This window comes from Tachypleus tridentatus, chromosome 2, assembly GCF_004210375.1.
Source record: "Tachypleus tridentatus isolate NWPU-2018 chromosome 2, ASM421037v1, whole genome shotgun sequence".
Classification (NCBI taxonomy): domain Eukaryota; kingdom Metazoa; phylum Arthropoda; class Merostomata; order Xiphosura; family Limulidae; genus Tachypleus; species Tachypleus tridentatus.
This window is the reverse complement of record NC_134826.1, coordinates 105,615,503-105,622,838: the sequence shown is the minus strand read 5'-3', so window position 1 is coordinate 105,622,838 and position 7,336 is coordinate 105,615,503.

The following is a 7,336-nucleotide window of genomic DNA, read 5'->3' as shown; positions in this document are numbered from 1 at the left end:
TGTAGTAGGTAGGTTTAGTTTTTTAATGACAACTAAGTAATAATAACTGACGTAAACTGGACTTGTGTTGTTATTAATTACAACCACCTAGTGCTAACTGATGTAAACTGGGCTAGTGTTTTATTTTAATAGCTATTAGTTAATGATAACTAAGTTAGTATTTCTTTTAATGACCATTAAATAACGACAACAGACGTAATCTGGGATTGTACAGGGTGTTCGGAAAGTCACTGTGCACTTATATATTTATTAAGAGACATGTTTCAATATGGAATACAGGAGGTAAATATGAATGACAATTAGAAACGATGTTGAAAGTGACCCCTGTTGGCATCAATACAGGCCTGGATCCTTCTTATTTTGTTTCTAAACACCGCTATCAGTTGCTGGCTTGAAAGAGACTGAATAAAATATGATTACAAAACTGCACAGTGACTTTCCGAACACCCTGTATTTGTTTTTGATAACTACTTCCTAATACTTTCTGTTTGTTTGTTTGTTTTTGAATTTCGCACAAAGCTACTCGAGGGCTATCTGTGCTAGCCGTCCCTAATTTAGCAGTGTAAGACTAAAGGGAATGCAGCCATTAAAAATGTGGTCATTACCACCCACCGCCAACTGTTGGGCTACTCTTTTACCAACGAATAGTGGGATTGACCGTAACTTTATAACGCCCCCACGACTGAAAGGGCGAGCATGTTTGGCGCGACGGGGATTACGAGTCGCACGCCTAAATACGCTTGGCCATGCCAGGCCCCTAATACTTTCTCTGACGTAAACTGGGAGAATGTTTGTGTTCAATTTAAACTAGCTAATGCAACTAAACTAAGGCAACTGCTTCTAATTACAGTGGATACAAAGTGAGCTAGTTTATTTTAATGAACTCATGATAATGATTATTATTTTTAATAACATCTAGTTAATGCTAACTTTGTATAGTAATGTGGTGTTTGTTTTTAATGGCAATTAGCTCGTGGTAACTGTGTATACTGGACTAGCGTTTGTTTTTAAAACTAACTACCGAATGCTGAGGTAAACTTGGTTAATGTTAGTTTTTAATGGCCACTAGCTAATGATAAATACGTAAAACGAGTTAGGGATTGTTTTTAATAACAATTACTAAGTGATAACAGACGTAAACTGGACTCTGTTTATAACGACAACTGAAAAGTGATTACTGACGTAAGTGAGCTAATGTTTGTTTTTAGTGAAACTAGCTAATTATATATGTAAACACGGCTGGTATGAATAGAGAAAGCACTATGTAGAGGAGCGAACAACGTTTCGACCTCATTCGGTCATCGTCAGGTTCACAAAGACATATAGAGGTAACTGACCGATAGCTGACCACATGTTTGAAGGCGGTTGTGTAATTAAGTGTAGGAATGCAGAGGGCGTGCTTATATGCTGGATATAATTATTAATATAGATATAAAGGTGTTCCTTTGTATTGGTTTATTTTGGGCTTGAGTTGTTGTATAAGTAAAGCTTCTTTAATTTTGCGTTTGTTTATGTTTGCTTCTTTATTTAGTATTTGGACGTTTTCTATGGTTATGTTGTGTTTATTTAATTTGTAGTGTTCGAAAACGTGTGAAGGTGGCTTTTTGTGTTCTTTGAATCTGGTTTCCATTTTTCTACTTGTTTCTCCAATATAGAAGCCGTGGCAGTTATCACATTGTATTTTATAAATAATGTTGGTGTTGTGTTTGTCAGTGTAGTTTTTATATAGTATGGACCCTAGTTTTGTGCGTGGTTTTTGAATAAATTTGGTATTAACTGGAATGTCATATTTTGTTACTAGTTTTTGCCTAGATATTTTTAATAGCAAGCAGCTGATGATAACTGGTCTAAACTACGCTCGTTTTTATTTCTAATGACAATTAACATAAACTGAGCTTGTGTTTGTTTTTAATAGCAAAAAGCTAAGGACAACTCGCAAACTTGTTTACTGTTTGTTTTTAATGGCAACTAGCTAATGATAACAGACGTAAACTCGACTAGTGTTTGTTTTTAATAGCAACTAACTAATTGTAATTGAGTTACCTGGGATAGTGTTTGTTTTAAATGAAAACTAGCTAATGATAACTGATGTCAACTGGGGAGTGTTTATTTTTAAAGACAGCTAATTGGTAATAAATTATGTAAATGAGGTGAAGTATATTTTTAATGATGACTGGTATAAACTGTACAAATGTTTATTTTTAATGGCGACTGTCTATTAATAATTGATGATATATGGCCGGGTGTTTCTTTCGGTGAGAAGTACCTAGTGATAACTGAAATAAACTGATCTAGTATTAACTATTAATGAAAAGTAATTAGTGGTAGCTGAATTAATCTGGGGTAGTAAAGTGGGCTAGTCTTTATTTTCAATGGCAAGTATGTAATGATAACTGATGTAAACTGAGCTATTATATGTTTGAAATAACAACTGTCTAATGGTAAGTGATTAAAATGAGATAGTGTTTGTTGTTAATGGTACCTAGCTGATGTAAGTTTGAATTGTTATATCAGTAATAACTAATGAAACTGGGTTAGTATTTGTTTATAATAACAACTATGTAATGATAACTGACGTAAAGAAAGCTAGTTGTCTCTAATTCACTAAGTTCTGTGTTTGAATCCTTCCAGTTTTATTGCATAGGCTGGCTTGTCTCCTCTAACAGTCTACTCATTCCATTACTAAAGAAAGAAAATAATAATAAACCAATTTAAACAAGTTTTCTGATAGACGTTATTAATTGTACACATACATAGCACATCCATGTTAACAGTTAAATACAAAATAGATATATTTGTCAAAAACTATTAAAAACAAATAAAACAAGTTTTCAGCTTTAAACTAATATTTGAATATGCATAATAAATGTTTGTGATCGTTAGTTCATTCTTCCAGTTTATCATTATAAGGCTTCTGTTTATAACGTTACTGTTTATCTGTAGTTCCCAGTAAGAATTAAATTATATTAATTTGTGATTGTGGTTTTAATTATTGTTTCATTACATTTTATAGTAGCATTCCTATTTCATTTTAAAATAATAAATTTTAATACTGTTGTTAGAAATGGTCCGAACATTAACAGTTTTAGAATAAAAAATAATGTTCATCATACTGAAGGTGCGAAATTTGTCACAAGATGAACTAAAAAATATAGACGATCAAACAGTCACAGATATAAAACGAATAGAAAGAAATAGTTCTAGACTATTATAAAGAATTAACACTAAGAAAATAGACCAAGGCGAGTGACGTATATGTGACTAAACATCTCCCCATACTTTCATCGGAAACAGATAATCTATCGAAACCACTGACAGCAGCATAAGTAAGGGCCCGGCATGACCAAGTAGGTTAAGACGTTCGACTCGTAATCCGAGGGTCGCGGGTTCGAATCCCGGTCGCGCCAAATACGCTTGTCCTTTCAGCCACGGAGGCGTTATAATGTGACGGTCAGTCCCACTATTCGTTGGTAAAAGAGTAGCCCAAGAGTTGGCGGTGGGTGGGGTTGACTAGCTGCCTTACCTCTAGTCTTACACTGCTAAATTATGGACGGTTAGCGCAGTTAGCCCTCGTGTAGCTTTGCCCGAAATTATAAACAAACAAACAATCAGCATAAGTTAAAACAGCTACGCAAAGACTAAGCAAGGAAAAAGTCTTAGGATCAGACGGACTCTCAGCTAAGTTCTATGACGGTTCTGAAACATAATAGTGGAACATTTTGTAACAATGTTAAACAATAGTTTAGTAAATAATAAAATAACTCCTTCTTTCATGCTGTAATCAGCTTGCAGTGTAAAAGGATTCTTCGAATCTTATTAAATATTTCAGACCTCTTACGCTCAGCAACATTGGTTATAAACTCTTTACATTGTGGATTAAACAACAGATTAATAAACGTGTTAGTTATACTAATTAAATCAGCACAAACGGCTGCAGTCTAGGGAAGAGAATTATGTTTAATGTCAACATGCTCCGGGACATGATACAAATATCCAACAGCAAGTGCTTCTCGCGTGAATGATCTCACTTGGTCAGGAGAAACCTTTGATACAACAAGTCAAAGTTTTTTATTTTATGTTCTACTAGGAAAATATGGAATCCCACAGCAACTAATAACATGGATAGAATTAATATACACTTCTGGCCAAAATCTTAAGGCCAATGAACATAAAGAAAAATTATGCATTTTGCTTTATCAGACTTAACCACTTATTTGAGTAGAGCTTCGAAAGATGAAAATAAGAAGAGGGAAAATAAAAATAAAAACTTTTTTGGCATTTAATAGGGAAAATATGAACACTAAGAAATTACCGTAAATACTAGCTGGTCAATAGTTTAAGACTATACCAAACACAAGGCTTAAACAGGGTAGGAAATGACCAACAAGAGGTCTCAGTAGTGAGTTGCGCGTCCGTCGTTGGGAATAACAGCAAACATTCGCTTTAGCATGGTCGATATAAGCGTTTGCAGAAGGCTAGCTGGAATGTTATTCCAAGTAGTGAAGATGGCTTCACGAAGATCAAGCACTGTTTGGAATTGACGTCCATTTCTATAGACTTCCCTTGCCATCCACCCCAAAGATTTTCAGTGGGGTTCAGTTCGGGCGAACACGCTGGATGATCCAAAAGAATCACGTTATTCGCCATGAAAAAGTCCTTTGTTCTGCGGGCATTGTGGATTGCAGCATTGTCCTGCTGAAAGATGCAGTCATTTCCACACAAGCGAGGGCCTTCAGTCAATAAGGATGCTCTCTCCGATATGCCAATGTAGCCAGCCGCTGTTTGACACCCATGTTTAACCTGAAGCTCCATTGTTCCATGGAAGGAGAAAGCACCCCATATCATGAGGGAACCTCCTCCACTGTGTCGCTTAGAAAATGTCTCCGGTGGAATATCCTTATCATGCCAGTAACGTTGGAAGCCATCTGGATCATCCAGGTTAAATTTTTTCTCATCAGAGAACAAAATCTTCGTCTACTTTTCGTCTTAAACTTTTGACCAGCTAGTATTTCGGCTATTTCATAGTGTTCACATTTACTCTATTAAATGCTAAAAGGTTTTTTATTTTTATTGTCCCTTTTCTTATTTTCATCTTTTGAAGCTCGACTCAAATAAGTGGTTGAGTCTAGCAACGCAAAATGCATATTTTTTTCTTTATGTTCATTGGCCTTAAGATTTTGGCCAGCAGTGTATAAAAATGTAACAGCAAAAATAAATATAAATGGACATAAAACAGATAGGTTTTAAATAGAGACAGGAGTAAGATGAGGATGCCCCTTCTTCTCCACACTCTATATATTAGTTTTTGGATGTTTCTTAAGTAGCGTTAACTCAGATCCGGAAATTGTTGGAGTACACATCCCAAAGAACTACACCATGTCTTGCACATGCTGATGACGTAACCCTGACACTGACCGCCGAATACTCAATAACCAAATGTATGAACACGCTAAATACTTTCTGAAGTGTAAGTGGATCTAAAGTAAAAAAAAGAAAACCCCAACCAGCTAACCTAATAACAGAAAATTAAAGAAATAACAGGAAAGAAAACTACCTATCTTTTATAGCAAGAGCACAGGCAATAAAACAACTTATCTACCACAGATTAATATATCTAGGTAAGACACTACCTTCGAGCGAAGCAGAATGTGAAAAATAAACGAAATAGCTTATAATTTTATCTGGAATTATAAGGCTAAGGCCCGGCATGACCAAGTGGGTTAAGGTATTCGACTCGTAATCTGAGGGTCGCGGGCTCGAATCCCCGTCGCACCAAACATGCTCGCTCTTTCAGCCGTGGGGGCGTTATAACGTGACGGTCAGTCCCACTATTCGTTGGTAAAAGAGTAGCCCAAGAGTTGGCGATGGGTGGTGATGACTAGCTGCACTTGCTTTATTCTTACACTACTAAATTAGGGACGGCTAGCGCAGATAGCCCTTGAATAGTGTTGCACGAATTTCAAAACAAACTCTAAGGCCGAACGCCTAGCCAGAAAAGTAGTCAACCTCCCAGTTAACGAAGGGATCATAGGTTTACCTAATTTCAAAAATTATTTAATAGCAATCATTATTAGAAACACATGTAAAATTATGGGGTCTGAACACACCTGTGCTTTATTTTATAATTACACAAAAACTTCTTAAGTAAAATAAAACTACAAGCACTATGAGGAGATAAACAACGAGCATACCGAAGTGAGACATTATACACAACAAAAAGTTGATCAAAGGAAACACAGAAATTAAATTATAAAATATGACAATAGAGAAGATATATGAAACTATAAATAAAAATATAAACGCAAAACTAGTAGTAGAAAACTCACAAATAAACTGGAAGACAACAAGAACAACAACAAGCAATAGGAAAATAGAAAGTAAAAGAATAGGTCTAAATTACAAATTAGCACACAACATAACAAGCACAAGACACAGATTAAATAGATAAAAGCTAATGAAAGCAAATAAATGCCCGTACTACAAGTATATAGAAACGGCAAAATATACCTTCTATGACTGCGCGTGCGTGTGAGTATAGTGGAAAAAAGATATCTGTAATATTACGCACCGGTACCCTCGATTGCACTACGGTTCTATTTAACACTCCTTTAGCAGCGAAAACTAACCACAAATTCTCATTTCTTTTACTTTTGAGTGAAGTTAAGTATCGGATCTGGTCCACAAAATGTAAAACAGTCTACGATGATATAAAGGAGAGCGTACCGACGGTAATGATCAGATCTGGTCCACAAAATGTAAAACAGTCAACGATGATATAAAGGAGGTAATGATCAGATCTGGTCCACAAAATGTAAAACAGTCAACGATGATGTAAAGGAGAGCGTTCCGGCGGTGAAGAAGGGAATCAGAAAAAAACACCAGCATAAGGCTAAAGATTGACCACCATCGACAAATGGAAGAAGAATTTAACAATAGATGCTCCCCGAAAGAGTTAAGTGTGTGTGAAAAAAACAAAAACAAAAACGGATTCATCAATCTAAAGTTTTAAGAAACAAAATTCACTACGTCGAGGCAAAACATCACCCGTTGACTTCACGTGGACAATGAAGCAGGAAACCATGGCAGACCAGCCAAAGCTGGAGGCGCAGTCCTAATTAATGAGTATGTTTGTACACTTAACCTCTGCAGGTGCTAGAATAAATGGCTCGTGGACCGTAACAATAGTGACTTTAACTGTGTAGTTTAAATTGTGTTTTGTTTTCCCCAAAAATTTTTCTTCTTTCTATCTTCGTACTTCACGTAGAAAACGTGAAAAACAAAGGCAACTAGGATATGGAATTGTCAGTAGAAAGTTCAGGCGAGTGACATTACTTAA